This window comes from Pyrus communis, chromosome 15, assembly GCF_041283825.1.
Source record: "Pyrus communis isolate YQ-2024b chromosome 15, ASM4128382v1, whole genome shotgun sequence".
NCBI lineage: Eukaryota > Viridiplantae > Streptophyta > Magnoliopsida > Rosales > Rosaceae > Pyrus > Pyrus communis.
In genome coordinates this window covers 15,334,929-15,353,280 of record NC_142579.1, presented here as the reverse complement: position 1 = coordinate 15,353,280, position 18,352 = coordinate 15,334,929, and the positions used below count along the sequence as shown (strand labels likewise).

Genomic DNA, 18,352 nt, shown 5'->3' with positions numbered 1-18,352 from the left:
ATTCGACACCCTTACTTGTGCCATTATACTAAACATATTTTAGCACTAGGAAGGAATTCAACACTTCACTCATAAGCTACTAACCAACTTCCTTATATCCCTACAAATCCCAACAGACTAACAGCCTTCATACAATCTCAACAAACTAATTGCCTTGCTGATGTGTAACCTTCATGCTGATGTGTCTGTAGAGCCATACTAAGTTGTCACAATTCTAAAGAGAGCATCAATCATCGTATTCATCATCTCTAGTGTCATCTTTGCTAACGCTATCATGATGGGTAAAAACATGCATTCCCAAAATCAACCAATTTGCACTTCAGGTCAATTGATGCCAACAACTTTTGCCTTGCAGTGCGATTGCCTCTCTTACTACCCTAACTTCCTGGATGTGAGCCATTTAGCCCACCAACATATGATGATCTATTTACATTAACAGAACTAGTAGACTGGTCTTCGACAGAACGCACATTCAATCTTGTGTTAGGAGATGCCTCTACCTCAGTGGATGTTTCTACATCAGCATCAGCTTCATCTCTATCCACACACTTTTGAGCTGCATGCTTCACCTTTCTTCTAATATTTTTCTTCTGGTTCCGCCTTATATCCCCGTTTAACGCTTTTGCATACCCCGACTCCGATGCATTATTGTCTTTACCACCTGGAAGAATAAGAGATGCTCTTGACTTTGTCGGATCCTTCAGCAGGTCTATCATTGACATCAACAAGATATTCTCTAGCTTCAAATCAGTGTATATAATCGACAGATGTTTGTGCAAATAATCCAATCCAACCAAAACATGATAACAAATCTCCTTAACCTTATGTAGTGGCACTCCCCGGTAATCACTATACTTAATCAGCGTCAACATATTATCACCCAAGTACTCAAAAACCATACAAACATGTTGCCCATTCGAACCCGAATGCTTAAAATGGTCTAGAAGCTTCACCATGCATTTTTTATCATTTGGGTCTCCCTCTGCAATATGTTTCAAGATGGTTATCTCATTTATGGCCGCCTCGGTGTAGTGGTCAGCACTCTTTTGCACTTTCAGAGCAACAAATCTCTGGCATTTTTGTGCAATTCAACACCCACCCAACAAAAACAAAACACATTTGTCATTAATCATCCATTAATTTACTTAAAACTAAGCATGTCAAAGATTAAAAAAACCAAGAACAAGATTAAAATTTCAATTACTTTCCCCCACATTCTCAAACGACTAATATCTACAACCTCAGATCAAAAAGCAATAAAACGCAATGTTGTAAAAAGAGAAGAGAGAGGGAGAGAGGAGTACGGAGTGTTGGGTGCCCCAGGCAAGCCAGATGGTGGAGAAATGGCCCTAGCCAAGCTTGGTCTGAACGACATACCCTTCGCTCTTGAAAGTGTCACCGATTCGGACGGCGTGGTAGCCGCGGTGCCTTCGTCCTCTGACGTGTAGTTGCTGCTCTGACTCCGATTGAAAATTTCTCAGAAAATTGAAATTTTTCCATGGAAAAATCAAGAAAACGAACATGGAAATGTAGCGGCTATGGGAGAAGATCGAGATCGAACCTAGAGATGCAGCGGCTATGTGAGAAGATCAAGATCGAACCTGGAGATGCAGCTGTTATGGAAGAGGATGAGGAGGAAGGTTACGGGAAAAAGTAGCGGCAAGCAGAGAAAATGGAACAAAGAAGATTGAATTTTAGGGTTTGTTTTTTGGATGGTGTAAATATTGAAAAAGATAAGTGGTATTTTTGTCTTAAAATATTATAATTTTGTGTTCCACAGATATAGAACTAGTCGTTCCAGAGGGAGAGGCGGCACCAAAATTCACCCAAAACTCGTCCCGTGGAACAACATGTTCCACCCGTTTTAGGCGCACCAAACGTGGGACGGAACACCTCGTCCCATTTCATTCTGTCCCGTCCTACGTACCAAACGGTACCTTAGGGCTGGAAAAAAAATACCAAAATTCCCAAACCGAACCAAAAAATTTCCGAAATCAAACTGAAAAAATACCAAACCGAAAATTCTAAAAATTTTAGTACCCAACACCAAATCGATTCCGAAATTTCACTACCGGAATTGGTCTCAAGTTTTCAGGATTTCGATAATTCCGAACCGAATCGAAATAAAAAAAATCATATTATTTAATTTTTAAATATATATTCAGAATTTTAATAGTCGTCGGATTCAGTTGAGATTTAATCTCAACTGTACAACACAAGGATCAAACCCTCAGAGAAATCACAACTCAATCACTCTTTCTCCGTCTCTCAACTTCGACTCGACCTCACCTCGCTCAAACAACCTCACCACCCTCCTCGACCTCACCTCAGACAACCTCGTCACCTTAGAATCCGACCACACCCACATCAAACAGACCCTCTGATCTCTCTCTATCTCTCAACTTCTCATCCCTCAGACCCTGACTGTTTGAATGAGCCTTCCTTCATGGCACAAAGGCAGAGCTACGGCCACCGATGCCGCTCAGCTCTTTGATCTCTCTTCCTCAACTTCTTCATCCAGATTCCAGTGCCTTGCACACCGATTCTCCCCCAAATCAGGTAAATTTTGGAATTAATTTAGGGTTTGTGAAATTTAGATTAGAATTTGTGAAATCTAGTCTTGATTAGGCATGGTTCTTGATTTTATTAAAAGCGTTGGTTGATTTTTAGTTTAGATGTCTGAAGTAATTCAATTTCTGTATTGATTTTTAGTTTAGATGTACTCTCATCTTTAAAGTGTTAATCTTTGAAGTAATTCAATTATCTGCATAATTTGCAATTTTGCATAATGGAAAAGGAAAGTGTTGGTTGATTTTTAGTTTAATCCATTAAATTTAGATTTTTTGGAAATGTACTCTTATCTTTGAAGTGTTAATCTTTGGCAAATTTTCACAACCTGCAGTTGCACCAAAATATACAGAACATTAACGTGTGTACTGCAATATAATTTGTGAATTGATTATCTGTATTTGTTTCAGCATGAACTCTTTTTGTATAAATTATTTGTCAAGCTTTACAATTGGAACAAGGTGGAATTGCGCCCTTTGGCCTTATAAATTCTAGTAACAGGTAACATCATATGGTACCTGTTCGTGTGGTTGTGTTTGGAAAAAAAAAATTGCATAGAACCTAGTAGTAATGTGAACTTGGATTAGATCTTTAGGTCTTCAGAAAGTCTTGTAGCCAACTATGTTATAAACTTATAAAGTCATACAATTCCTTGCGTTTTCTTCTCCTGTAGTCCTGCTACTTATCTCTCTCAATCTTGCTTTTTTAATAGGATTTAGATAAACCTTGCATATTCATACCCCAACTCTGTAAAGAAAATTCAACCCAATAGCCCAAAAACCCAAAACTATTTCGAGATTCCCGATTTGTCCTGAAATCCCGAAACTATTTCGGGATTCTAGAAATTTGAGATTCCCGAAAATTTGGTTTGGGATCAGTCTTGAAATTGGGAATCCCGAAAACTTCGGTTTGGGAATCGGGATGAGGTTTTCGGTTCGGTATCCCATACCGAACTAGCCCTAGGAACTAGCATATGGGCACATTTTGTGTGTGAGAAATTTTTTTATTTTTGGTTTTGAAATAGAAAGAGAGAAGAAGAAAGTGATAGAGAATGCAGGAGTGGGAAGTTATTATTATTATTTTTAATTAGAGATACGTTAGGATTACACATAGGTGAGGCTTTGAAAAAAAAACAGCAAAATTTGGTTATGTGAAATTACATTTCTGCCCCATATTTCTTATTCATGTTTTGTTTTAATTAGAGGGTTAAACGGTAATTTCATAGGGTTTTGGTTGACAATGAGTGTTTTATTAATTAGTAGAGATCATTATGTTCGAATCTCATGCACAACCAATTTGATTTGATGTCAATTGAATTCCTTCCACCTATAATTTTGTTCCACGGATGAGGATCCCGGATCCTCTCATCCTAAGATCTTCGCAATCTATCTATTTATGGTGTATTTTGCGGCTAGTTTTTATCCGGTACTATTTTTGTTTAATTTTAAATAAAAAAATTCAAAATGATTTATAGTTATACAATATATGATAAATGGATATGATGTGAGATCCTAGGGATCTAAATCCTTCAGCTATTAGACGGAGCACTGTAAAATAAATATGAGTATGTTGTAGCCTATTTTATCTGACAAGGAGAAGAGGGCTGGCATCAAGTGTAGAGAGAGAGGAGAGATGTGTTCGTAAAATCGTAAGGGAATTGTGTATTGAGGATATGTTCTCCCTCCTACATAGTGTCTTTATTTATAATAGTAAAAAGTGAGAAGAAATCATTCATCCTTAAGGAATACAAGTCCATATAGGAAAGAATAACTAAAATCAAATCTAATCTAGGATTTACACAATCACACTTAAACTAGGAAAGTTCACAACACTCCTCCTTGAGTGTGTAAATACTCAAGGTAGATTTCAGCATCATGCAGAAGTTGAGGAAGTCGACTCGTCAGCACTGATTATATGGAACAATGCTTATTCTCAATAAGGTAGGAACTTGCATAATGTAGTAAGTCTCACTAAACAACCCTAAGGCTATGGCAAAAACCCGAGTAGGGACAAAATCCATAGTCTAAGGAAAAATGCGTGAGAAATGCAAAAGTCAAAAGAAACGTCTACAGGACGTCATCAGGGATATAACCAGCCCAAGGTGGGTGCCTCGTTAAAACCTAGTTAGGTAGAAAAACCCAATGGGAAAAATGCTTCTAATTGTAGGGAAAAAGAGTACATTAAGATCAAGCAAGTATTATTCAGGATACTCCCCCTGAGTTTGACACAATTCCAAAGAGAAATAGCAATGTTACATAACTCAGAAAGTTTATGCATACCAATTCCTTGAACAAGCTTCTGAAACATCACATTCAGTAGTGATTTGGTGAAGAGGTCGGCCAGATTATCTTGTGAGTGGATTTGCGTGACTTCAATCTTCTAATGCTCTTGTTGTTGATGTGAGAAGAAGAACTTCGACGCAATGTGCTTGGTATTGTCTCCTTTGATGTAACCTTTCTTATGTTATTTGACGCATCCTACGTTGTTTTCAAAAATCGTCATAGGGACATCTACGGCGGGGTAAAGATCACAGGAGCTTCAAATATGGCCCACAACTGCTCTTAACCAAAAATATTCCCGAGTTGCTTCATGTAAGGTAATAATTTCAGCATGGTTAGATGAAGTGGCAATTAAGGTCTTGCCAAAAGATTAACAGTGAAGGAGATGTCTGGTCTAGTGCATTGAGCTAAGTACAATAAAGCTTCTATCACACTTAGATAAGGAACTTCAGGCTCCAAAATCTCTTCATCATCATTCTTCGGAAGGATGGGATCTCGTTTTACATCTAGCGATTAAACGAACATAGGAGTACTTGAAGGCTTCGCTTTATCCTCGTTAAAGCGGCGCAACACCTTATGGGTGTAGTTTGTTTGATGTACTAAGAATCCATCTTAATGGTGCTCTATCTCGAGACCGAGACAATATCGAGTTTTTCCTAGATCTTTCATCTCAAATTTCGACTTTAGGTGCCCTGCAATTCTCGCGAGCTTTTCAGGAGTTCCGATAAGGTTGATGTCATCGACATATATTGCAACTATCACAAAATCAGAATGTGACTTCTTAATTAACACATAATGGCATAGTTTGTTGTTCACATATCCCTGACTAGTCAAATACTCACTCAGACGGTTATAACACATTCTTCCGGATTGCTTCAATCCGTAAAGTGAACGCCTCAGCTGAATTGAGAGCGTGTTCCAGGGTTTGGAAATATTTGATCCAGTTAATGTAAGTCTTTCGGGAACTTTTATATAGATTTCCGTATCAAGATCCCCACAAAGATACGCAGTTACTACGTCTATCAGTTGTATACTCAGTTTTTCGGAAACTACCAAACTGATAAGGTAGCGAAAAGTAATCACATCTATAACGAGTGAATAAGTTTTGTCATAGTCAATCCTGGGGTGTCGTGAGAAGCCTTGCGCAACAAAACGAGCTTCGTAACATACAATTTCATTCTTTTCATTATGCTTCCGAACGAAAGCCCACTTGTAGCCAACAAGTTTCACATGTGAAGGAGTAAGAGCTACAGGTTCAAACACCTTACGTTTCGCAAGCAAATCAAGTTCAACTTCGTTTGCTTGTTTCCAGTTTGACGAATCAGTTCTACGTCAACATTCATCAACGGAACAAGGTTTAATGACATGACTCAATATTATCTCGATAGTTACTGCATATGCTAATGCATCGTCGACGATCATTTCATTTCTACACCACACATAATTTAAGCTAGCATGATAGACCAAAATCTCATGATTCTGGAGAGGAGGATTCGTCATACATTTGGTACATCTATTTTTGCAGGCGCATTCACAACTGGAATATGTGATCTTGTCACGTACACTAGATCGGTGAAAGCATCTGGCATGCTCTGAGCTATGCTTTGGAGATCTAATATACGCTGCACTTCAGTTTCAGATTGAGCGGTACGGGGATTTAAATAAGACAAAGTGGGAGTCGTCCACGATAATTCGCGTTGTTCTTCAGGAACGTTGACATTTTTATCTCCTACTAACGATGAGAATATTGTTTCATAGAAGGGACAATCCGCAAAACGAGCGGTAAACAGATTGCCTGTCAAGGTTCTAAGTAACAAATAATTGAAAGAGAATCATATCCGACATAGATTCCCATCCTTCACTGATGCCCCATTTTTGTATGTAAGGGTGGTGAAATCAGCACATAGACTGCACAACAAAAAAAGTGCAAATGCGACATGTCCCCAAACAGCGATCAGGAGCTTGGTACGTATGACCAACAATCGAGCAATCATTTATAAGCGCTTAATGAATGCCTCTGCCAGGCCATTTTAGGAGTGAACATAGGGTACTAGATGTTTAACTTCAACCCCAAATGACATGCAATAGTCATCAAAAGTTTTAGATGTGAATTATCTAGCATTATCCAATCGAATAGATTTGATCGAATGATCAGAGTGGTGAGCCCTGAGCTTGATAACCTAAGTCAACAATTTGGAGAATGCAGCATTCCTTATGGACAACAAGCACATGTGTGACCAACATGTGGAAGCGTTAACCAAACCATAAAATATCTAAATGGTTCGCATAGAGGGTGAATTGGTCCACAAATGTCCTCCTAAATCCGTTGTAGAAAAATGGGAGGATTCGAAGGAATATTGTCATAAGAAGGCTTAGTAATAAGTTTTCCCATAGAATATGTTGGACATGCAGTTCATTTAATCGAACCTAAACTTTGGGTTAGTGGATGCCCTTATGATGATTTGATGATACAGTGCATCGTTATTCGTTTAGGATGTCCCAAACGATCATGCCAAAGTGTAATTTTGTGCACGGTCCCAGAGGTAGGGCCATCTACATAATGGCTTTCTATGCGGTGTACGGTCGTAGTATACAGACCCCTTGGGATATGCTCAATCTTCTCTAGAATACGCTTCTGGCTATATTCGTAGGAAGTTATGCACAGAAATTCAACTCTGTTTTCTATGTGGGTTTCAACATGGTAATTGTTATCTCTAATGTCCTTAAAGCTCAACAACGTTCTTCCGAAATGTGGAGAATAAAGAGCCTCATCAATGGTCAAAATTGTACCATTGAACAACATTAGATGTGTCTTACCGTATCCTTCAATCAGGTTGGATGGGCTTGTAATAGGTGGGTCACGCAAAACAGTGTGCGTGGTTGCAGTATCTGCTAGACAACTAACTTACCTATTAGTCATACTGATAAGCTCATATTTATATATATTTTACATCAAATTTACTTGTCTTTTCTTAGTTAGTTCCTTATATTTTTTTAGCTATTTACTTTGTTTTTGTGTTTTGTAGGATTTGTCAAGCAAAGAAAAGAAAAATAGCACAAGTGGGATTTTAAGTAACAAATTCTTCAAAACTGCCTGTGCAGATCAGCTGACTTTGGAAGCAAGTTATGAACAGCTCAGAATGAATTAGAGAATGAGCCTTATACTCTTGGAAATCTACAGATGTCTATTTTCTGGAGCATTTTGCAGATTGTTAATATCATTTTGCTAGAAGAAGTTATGGCCGTTTTAATACTGAAAGGTTCACAAGAGACTGAGCAGTTTATAACTGCAATGAAAGCAATAAACCCAATAAATCTAGCAGCCAAAACTGATGCAGCCAAGAACAAGCCAGCTAATGCCTATTCAAATATCAGAGAAAATGGAATTAAAGATGAGGATTAAGAGGGAGTAATTAGCATAAAGGCTACCTAAAGAGTTACAATTGTTTCACCATTTTCTCTCACTTATTGTCATCACTAAATTGCTATTAGTGGGGTGAGTTATAGAGAAGAAACTAGGGCAGCAAGCAAGAACAAAAAGGCTGCAGGTTGCAGCAGCAGAGGTGGAAGGAATAGGAAAGAAAAAATAGAACAAAGAAAAAAAATGGAAAGGTACAGCTGACGAAAATGGGAGGGAAGAAAGCAAGACAGCAAGAAGTTAGATGAGGAAGAAGGCAACAATATTGAGGAAGGAAGTAAAGAAAAGAAGACTCGATTCTTTTGGTTTTATCTTCTCAAACCTATGTTTTACTTTTGGTTTAATTTGAGAATAATGTGTAACTAAATTTTTAGTAGTTAGGGGCTGTTTTGAAGCCCCGAATATGATTGCGAATGTGTTATGACATTTCGTTGAATTCCTTTTATGAATAGATGAAAATTGGCTCACTACTTGTCTCAATGATGAATATTTTATGTATCTTCTAAGGATGCATACTTAGTAAGCATAGTTAGGATTATAATGCTATGAATATGTGTGTGTCTGCCCTTGTCGAATGAGGACCTACATATGTTCTAGAGTAGTACTTGTTAATTGCGATTAACATGTGAATCAATTTCTAGGATAAGTAAGACAACGCTAGTACTTACGATGCCTTGTGATGACTCAAACTCTTTTCGTTCTTAATGATTTCTACTTGTTAAATTTATGAACACACCATTCTAGATTGCATGCTAGGAACCAAGTTAAGTTGAAAATGCCATTCTCTTAACATACCACATAAGAAAGAGCAATAGGTTGAGTTCTAACATTGAGCCAACTTGAGCATCTTCATCCAGAAATAAAAGGAATTTGAATGAAACATAACATGTTTGCATGATTATTTGGTGGTGGATAGCAATTCCCCCAACTAGTTTTTCTTAATTTGTGAACTATTTAAAATTTGTTTTTGTCCTGTTTTTGTTCAATTTAATTTAAATAGAAAATCAACTCCAAAAATCCCAAAAATTTGTGTGAAAGTAGTTATGTGTGTTTAGTATCTGCATGTAAAATTTTGTATACTTTAGATAAGTGTATGTAGGTCTAATAATTATATTTTGGTGGCTGGTCAATAGGGACAGCGACCCAATTTTTGTGACATTTTAAGTAGTTAGATAAAACAATTTTCTGCGGGAAAGACCCTTATTTTTCATATGTTACAATTGACAAATCTTAGTGTTAATAAGGAAAATCAATAGGACATTTCTGTGCTACTTTGTGATGTACTTTTAAAACTATCAAATTTTTGGCACTGTTGCCGGGGATTGTTATTTCTAATTACTTATTTTTCTATTGCTTTCTTTTCTTGTTTAATTAGTGTTTTTGTTTTGTTTTGTTTTGTTTTTTTTTTAGGTACTCTTCGTAGTATATGCATAGTTGAAGGTCCAAGAGCATTGATCTAGCTTCCTACGATCCTGAGCTTGAACAAACACTTTGAAAGCTTCAAAGAAAAATCAAGCAAAAGCGTGCATCGGTGTCTCTACCACCATCTTCTCCACCACATTTGAGTTCAGAAGAGGAGGAAGAACCACAAGAAGGCATAGCTGATAACCATACTTTGAGGGAATTGACAACACCAAATACAAATCAACAACCATTGTGCATCACATATCCAAATGCAGAAGGAGGATTTGAGCTCAAATTCGGCATGATTCACTACTTGCCTAAGTTCCATGGCTTCTCAACAGAGGATGCCAACAAGCATCTCATGGAGTTTCACGTGGTATGCTCGGGTATGAGACCAACAAATGTGGATGAGGAGTAAGTTAAGTTTAGGGCATTCCCATTTACATTAGAAGCTAAAGCAAAGGAGTGGCTTTACAATTTACCTCCGCTATCAATGAACACACGGAATCAGGAGAAGCAAGCATTCTTGGAGGAATATTTTCTGGCCACAAAAGTTGCAAGCATAAGGAAATACATATGTGCAATCCGACAACAACATGAAGAGCTGCTCCCATGGCTTCCACAGAAAGAATATGAGGGATTTGGGGTGAGGCCGACCGAGAGATTGAAAGGGGATGTGGGTAGGTTTCCACATAAAAGAATACGATGGATTTGGGGTTGGGCCGACCAAGAGGTTGGAGGCAAGATGTGGGTAGGGTCAATGAAAGAGAGGTTAGAGGAAGGGATGGGATGACCACTCTACCATGGCATAGAAAAGGGGAAGAATAAGATGAGTGTTTGGTTATATGTTCAAAAGTGAGAGTTGGTGTTTGGTTACAAGGATTGCAATAGTCTGAAGGAGTATAAAATGAACATGTGTTATGATTCTATTGGGCCACATAATATGATCAATTAGTTGGGTACTTCCTGGTGAGTACCCAAGTATTATCTTTTTTATTATTATCTTTTGTTCTAAAAATACTTATTACAAATATAAAAAATAAATAATGCAATAAATATAGTTTAAATTTGACACATCGGGTAAAGAACAAAATTTAAAAATAATATCAAAGTGCCACATAAGCCTTCAAATTTAAATTTAGGGTTTAAAATTTGACTTCTTCTTCTTTCTTTTTTATTTTATTTTATTTTTTGTTTTATGCTAAAAAAGGGGGATAATTGATGGCAAGTCACGGTTATCCACCATTTCCGAGGGCCAAGAAGACTCACAAAAGCATTTTAGCCTTCCCTTGGCCATAAGTCACACCAGCAACATGTTTTGAACCCAAGACCTCTAGTTTTTAATTTTACATCTTCTTTGGAGATAATCCAAAAGATCCGTTTGAATACCCAATATTTGAAAAATATAATGTTCAGAGACTACATTTTGTAGACCATATCTAAATCATCACTCCAATAGTAGTAAGGTCCTCACTACAAATATGTCCTACTTTTATTAGAGATATGGTAAATGGTTGGTTTGTGATTGTGGTGCTTTTATAAATTAAAAAAAAAAACAGCTTATTAAAAAAAATTGGAATATTTAAATACGTTTGGTAAAACAAAAAAAAGAATGCTTTTTAAGAAAATTACTGTTAATGAGAGTAGAAAAACATAGAAAAGTAGAAGCAAAGTCTACCATGCTTATAAAAAAAAAGTTTGTTTTTTTTTTTTTCAAATTCAAAGCATAGTAATCAATGCTCATTTAATAAACTTTTCAAATGGCAAATATAACCCCACATGTTTTACAAAATTATAATCTTTGCCCCTGCATTATTGTCTTGGCAATTATGATATCACATTAAATACCATATCTTTTTTACTCATTTAACATATTCAAAACAATTTATATAAAAGTTTACCAAACAATCAGACACTGTTTTTTTTTTATTAAAAACACTTTTACAAAAAAAAAGGTTTGCAAAACACTTAACAACTTTATTTTACAGTTGTTTATTCTCACAGTATAGCAGAAGCAATTTTTTTAAAAGGCACAACAATACCAAACTAGCCCTAAATCCAATCTCTCTAGTATTTTCATATTTTCATAAAGATTTTTTTTTTGAAGTGTCATATAAATTTACATATATTTTTAAATTTGTATATGAATTAAATTTTAAGCAATTTGTCATAAGAATTTTTTGAAATCATTAATTTGTGATTCCACCTAACTCTATTAAGTTTTCCATTCAAATGAAACATATATATACATATGAAACACATATGAAAGACACGAAACACACAAAACCCCACAAAACACATATGAAACACATGATACACATATAAAACACATGATAGAGATGTATAACACACCAAACACATGAAACACACAAAATATGACACACCCTGACCCGGAATGTCCAGTAGGACTACGAATCGAGCTGTGTTGGCTGACACCTGGAAAGTGACGAAGCCATAAAGTATAGTGATGTGGAAAATGTGAATAAATTTAAACCTAAAAGCGCCTAAAGACAAGAGTGCGTTGTGAGCGGGAATGAACTCATTTCACACGCGACATCAGAGCATAAGTAAAGTACAGTAGTGTGGGTAAGGATCATACCCTCAGAGGTAGCCACATTTGCCAAGAATCCTCGTCGATAGGAACTTTCAACAGCTAAACCTAGAGGGGCGAAAAATAAGGGTGAGTGGGCTTGAAAATAACGTTCGAATAAAAACCTTTTGAAAACGTTATATCCCCTCACTGTAAAACTCGTATAGTTTCTAGAAAATAATACTACATATATATGAAAACTAATGCACAAGGCCAGTAAAAAACTAAAATATGCCATGTCATAACATTTCAGCACTAAAAGATGTAAGCTTGATAGGAGCATATTTATGCTACTTAGTTATGTTGTTTCCTTGCATTTAGTTACTTAATTACTATCTATTTTAGTCTTTTAAGCTATTTTCGTATGTTTTTAGGTCCTAATGGCAAAAGGAGCAAGAAAGTGCATTTTGAGGCTATTTGGAGCAGTTTTGGGCATGAATTGGATAGCTTAACTATGGAGCAATGTGGATGGACGAAATTGAAGTCAAGAGATGCTAGGAAAGGCTAAAAATCTGGAGAAAGAAGTCCAAATGCACATAAGATAAGGAAAGAGCAAGAAATAAGGAACCTTATCCAAATTTCCTTATCTTATCCAAACCTTATCCAACCTTATCTTATCTTATCCCATCCTAATCTTTTCCTACCTTAATTCCAACTTCAAAGAGGACTCATTTTCACATTAAATCACCTAAATATCAAGTTCTAGAAGCCCTATTTTCGTGCATTAAGTTTATGCCATATGTAACCCTTCTAGAAGTTCTAGAATCTGCCACAAGGACCATTCCTTGTCCTCCTTGGAATCTAATCGAAAGTATCCTTGTTCTTTGGTGATTTGGAGTCCTAATTCCTCTCATTTTCAGCCCAAATTCGTGCCTCCCCTTCACCCTATAAATACTTGATGCCACAACACTAAAAAACCACCACCCTCTACCACAAATTCACACCACACCATCCACCACACCTCAAGAGCCTAAATTCACATAAATCCCCATTATTGGCAGCAAGGAAGGAAGGAGGAGCCACCTGGAGTGTTTCTAGGTGTATTCTATTTTTGTTTTTAATGTTTAAGTTTAGTTATCTTTGTTTTGCGAACATGTGGAACTAACTGCTTTTTAGTTAGAGGTGAATTCGAAGTTATGATTATATGTTTTATATGAATTGATTACGTCCAGTTATTGTTTCTTAAGGCATGAATGTGATTTGCTTATCTAAGTTATTAAAACTTGTTTATGTATGTGGGTTGGGGGTCGACACTTAATTTGCATGCAAGAATTTGATGCTAGAGTATAAGAGGGTTTCACGTAATAGTTATTCACTTATATTCACAAGTAGTGGAGGTTGCTAGTCACAATCGTGTTAAGTAAATCCTAGGTATGAGTCTCATGCATTTCATAGTGATGAATGCCTTGTCAATGCTTATGATTTTCATAGAACATAATGCTTTTTGACATGTATCTCTATCATGCATTTCATATAGGGAACTTGAGAAAGATAATTTGGTTTAGATGCGTATTCCATCTAATTCAATGAAATAAGGAAAATCTGATGGTTAGTTGTGCGATGCAACTAACTTGGGGCGTTGTCATTCATAGTCTAAAGGAATAAGAACTGGAAATTGTTTCGTATGCATATATCATATGTGGAGAATGACCCTCTAACTAGCCCTTCACCCATTTAATTTACCCAAATTCGTTTTTACAAAGTATTTTCTACAAAGTTTTTGTTTTAAGTTTTAAATTCGTTAAAAACAATCCCCCTTTCATTTAGTCTTGTTATTTGAGCCAAAATCTGTTTTCTTTGAGTCTTTTGAGTCAAGTTAAGGTTTATTTTCGTCCAAAACACTTGTTAGGTCTAAAATTGAGTCTTTTTAAGTGTTTGTTGCTGTTTTGAGTGTTTTAAGTTAGTTTAGAGTCTGTAGAGTCTATTTTAGTGTTTTTTTAGTCTTAATTGTGTTGATTAGCATCCCTTCTAATCCCCAGCCTAAAACGATCCCTACTTTCATATACTACAATCATAGGGTTTTAATTTGAGTGTTAGGATATTTCACATCAAAGCTAGGTGTGAAATCAATATAAAATAGTATGCCAGTTGGAGTCACCTAATGTGACTTGTACAACTAAATCTATAGCTCATCAACCTAGTCTTGCACACGAGTTGGAACCACCTAATGTGGTATGTACGACAAGTTGGGTGTAAAAAGTACACTCAAGTGCTACAATCACGTGAAGGTTGTGCGAAGTATCATAAGTCACCTATGAGTCGGAACCACCTAATATGGTATGTACGACAAGTTGGCACATACCTTGGATCAAAGGTGAGCATGTGGTGCGGGAGATGAGCTAAATGCATCTAAACATAACCATACACACTGCAATTACTATCATCAATACGCACTCACCTGAAGCTTCCCTGGGCGTCTGCAGGTAACCTAAATTGCACTCACACTGCAATTACTATCATCAATATGCACTAAATGCATATCATCATGCAATAATATGCATATCTATACTAATGCATATACTAAAATGTAATGCAATTGACATGGCATTTAAAAGCGTAAATCCATTTAAAACCATTTCTGGGAAAATGGAAAACATATATATGTATATAAAGAAAACCAAAAGCCCACTCACCTGGAGTCCGCGCTACAACTCTCTTGCACAAACATCGAGGTGTTACGACCGATCGATACCTAGAACAATTATCAAACCATATCTCAGAATCCTTATCAATAGAACACATAACTTACATATCCTATTTGGGAAGATCCATACATCGGATTCCCAATTTGTAAGTTTCTAAATATTACGTACTATAATGTATCAAGGTTTGGTGATGATCCAACGATCGGATCATCGATTCATATAATTATCAAGTAACACACCTTAATCAAACTAGATTCACAATAATCAAATCACATCATATGGATATCAAATCTGAGATCAAGATATCAATTTAGTGTAAAATAGCATCAGCGGCCCATTGGCCATGCGCCGCCACAGGTGGTGGTCGGCCGCCCCCGACTCGTTGGAAAATTCAAGTGTTTCTAAAAATTACCAAAGTTTATAGGCAAGTAAATCTCAATGAAGGGATAAATTTTCATACATGGGCTGAAGTCCAATTCGGCCGGGAAACCTTTAAAAACAACCTTGAATCACCGGAAACCCTCGAATTTGGGTGTTCTTGATTCGACTCCAAAACAACTCCAACGCCCTAGCCAATGCATGGGCTTTGTTATAGACCTCCGGGGGAGTCTAATGGTGGTGGTAATTGGAAGAACACGTTTCAGATTTGGTGGATCTCAGCCATGAATCTCATGACACCCATGGGTTTATTTCTTCTCGATTTCAAACCTAATCTCCTCACATTTGATATAGAAATGGTAGAAGAAAGGTCTATATGATGATTGGCAGTGGTAGATCGGCTCAATCCATCGAAAAAATGATGAATTTCGTCGGAGAAACTTATGGGTTGCAACCGAGTTCGCAGGTTAAGGGGAATCTGGTTTGGTTCCCCTCCTCCTCCTCCTTTCTCATTTCCTTCCTTTCTTTTTTCTCTGATTGGTCACTCTCTCATCTTTCATTTCCTCACTGGTTCAATTTCCCCCCTCTTTTCTCTCCTTTATCTTTTCTCCTAACCGTCCATTTCTTCTTTCTTTAAATCTGGGCCACACACGTGGCTTTCCAGATTAAGCTCCAAAAATCTTGAGCTTTCTAGAAAAATAACCAATTTATTAAAATGCCCCTGACTTTAAACGTTAATATATTCTTCGTTATAACTCCAAATCACATTTCGCTTGCGTCTATGCGTTTGTAGTGACGAGTACTATGAGGATATGTCAAGAAAATGAGTCTTATGTGACACGACACCTTAGTCAACAAAAGCCAACACATTGCCTTGAAGGACATTTTCGTAAATTCACATTTAAAAATTATAAAGACTATAATTTTTGGGGATGGGTTGTTACAAAACACATACCAAATACATATGAAACACATGAAACACAACCTTCAACCATCCTCTAATAAGCATATGTTGAATATCTAACCATCACAAAACATATTCATCAATCATCCATCTTTCATAGTGTTTCTGTTTCCTCAAAATTATCCAACTTTCATAGTGTTTTTGTTTCCTCAAAATCATCAATTTCTCGTCAATGGGTGACACAATAAGACGTAAGTTGTCAATGCAGATGACACAATACCAAGCAAATGTTGCAGCTAGGGAAGCAGAAATGAAAAATGAAGAAGCCGAACTTGCAAACTCACTTATGCAATATGGGCACCATGCTGAATGTAGTTATCGTGATGGAGAAGAGTATCATGATCGGATAATGAAAGACTATTTCATCGAACGTCCGAGATATCCTCCTCATGATTTTCGAAGGAGGTATCGGATGAGAAGAGTGCTTTTTGAAAGCACCTTGAACACAGTTGTCCATCATGACCACTATTTTGCAAGGAAGATAGATGTCGTAGGCCGACAAAGTCTATCATCTCATTAGAAGTTCACATCTGTATTTCAGATGCTAGCCAATGGGTGCTAGTACATTGGGAATATTTTTAAGTGAGTACATGTGTACATCAATGTGGCATCAAGTCTTTTGTCTAGTACGTTGTTAATAATTATTGAAGGCACCCTTGAATTATTGAAGGCATCTAGTGTATAGCAATGTGTCCAACAATTATTGAAGACACCTAGAATAAGCAAACAAAAAAAAAAATTGTTATATTAATAAGTCATAAAACCAGATCTAGAATAAACCATAAAAATGCATAATTAATAAAGACAATAATTAGCACAATTAATAGCACAAATCGGATCTTGAAAGAATAAACCATAATTAATAGAAGCAATAGTTAATAACACCTAATTAATAGAATAAATTATGTAAAATTAATACAATGATAATTAATAAACTACATAAAATTAATACAAATAATTATTAAACTACAAAAAAATTAATACAACAACTAGTGACCATAATAATATTCACCACTTTGGTTTGGTGGTGGATTTTGCGGTTGACTTTGAATATAAGCTTGAGATAAATCATCATCTTGAAAGATACTCCTTGTGGCATTCTTTCGCATAATTTCCTTTTGCTTATCATGGAAGAACTTCTTCCTATTTGGAGTGTATTTGTTGAGGTACTCCCTCATCATATCAAAATTGAACCTTTCTTACTCCATTTCTGCTTGCTTCTCAAATGCCAAGCACATTCGGATCAGTTCTTCCCCCCAAAAGCTATGGCTTTCGGTCAATTTTGCAAATCCAGAAGAAATTGTTGCACTAACCGGATCTTGCATCTTCCCTTTTCTCATTGCTTGCTTTTGCTAATCTCTTCCCGGGGGTCTTGCAAAAGAAGAAGTTGGGGTCACTGAACACATCCATTGATAACATTTGTGCTTCCGGCTTCACTACCAAATAATTTTCCCAATTGTTGGTCTCCATTGGCTCCCTACCTTGGACAATCCTTGAGGACGTCCCAAACATGGTGTAACTTAAAAGCTTGATTTTTGGGTGTATTTCTTATCTTGTAAATCACCATTTCTTTGTCACCCTATGCACGGAATATAGAAATACAATTAGTTGCAAAATAAGATTATGTACATGACAAAATAAAATATCAACAAAGACACTCATCACTTCTATGATGCTCCTTCCACTAGCCATGTCAACCACGACTCTCTCAAAGCTTCCCTACCATAAAGAGCATGCTTTATTGATAACCTTCCACTAATCGTAAACACTACCAACTTCCCTTTGGGCGATTTTGGAGTTTTCATTGAACTTATCAACGATTTTAGCCCACAAAATCTTTTTATTTTGATTCGTGCCAATGATACCATCTTCGCTAATACAAATCCATGCCAATCACAAAGCAACATCTTCCTCATATGACCAATTACAACCTCTAATATGATCTTTTGCCATCTTGAAAAATTTGGAAATGGGAAGAAATGGTTTTGGAAGATGGTAGAAAGAAAAATAGCAAGAATTGTAGGAGAAAAGTGATATTTGTGTGGATGTTTGAATAAATATAGAGGTAAATATAGAGTTTTTGGGTGAATTTTGAGTAAAATAAAA

At 36.5% G+C, this 18,352-nt stretch overlaps 1 pseudogene; it reads right to left on the bottom strand.

Moving 5' to 3' along the window:
- Nucleotides 1-145: 145 nt before the first annotated feature.
- On the bottom strand, nt 146-17,716 carry LOC137725426 (uncharacterized; annotated as a pseudogene).
- Between the last annotated feature and the right edge of the window lie 636 nt (nt 17,717-18,352).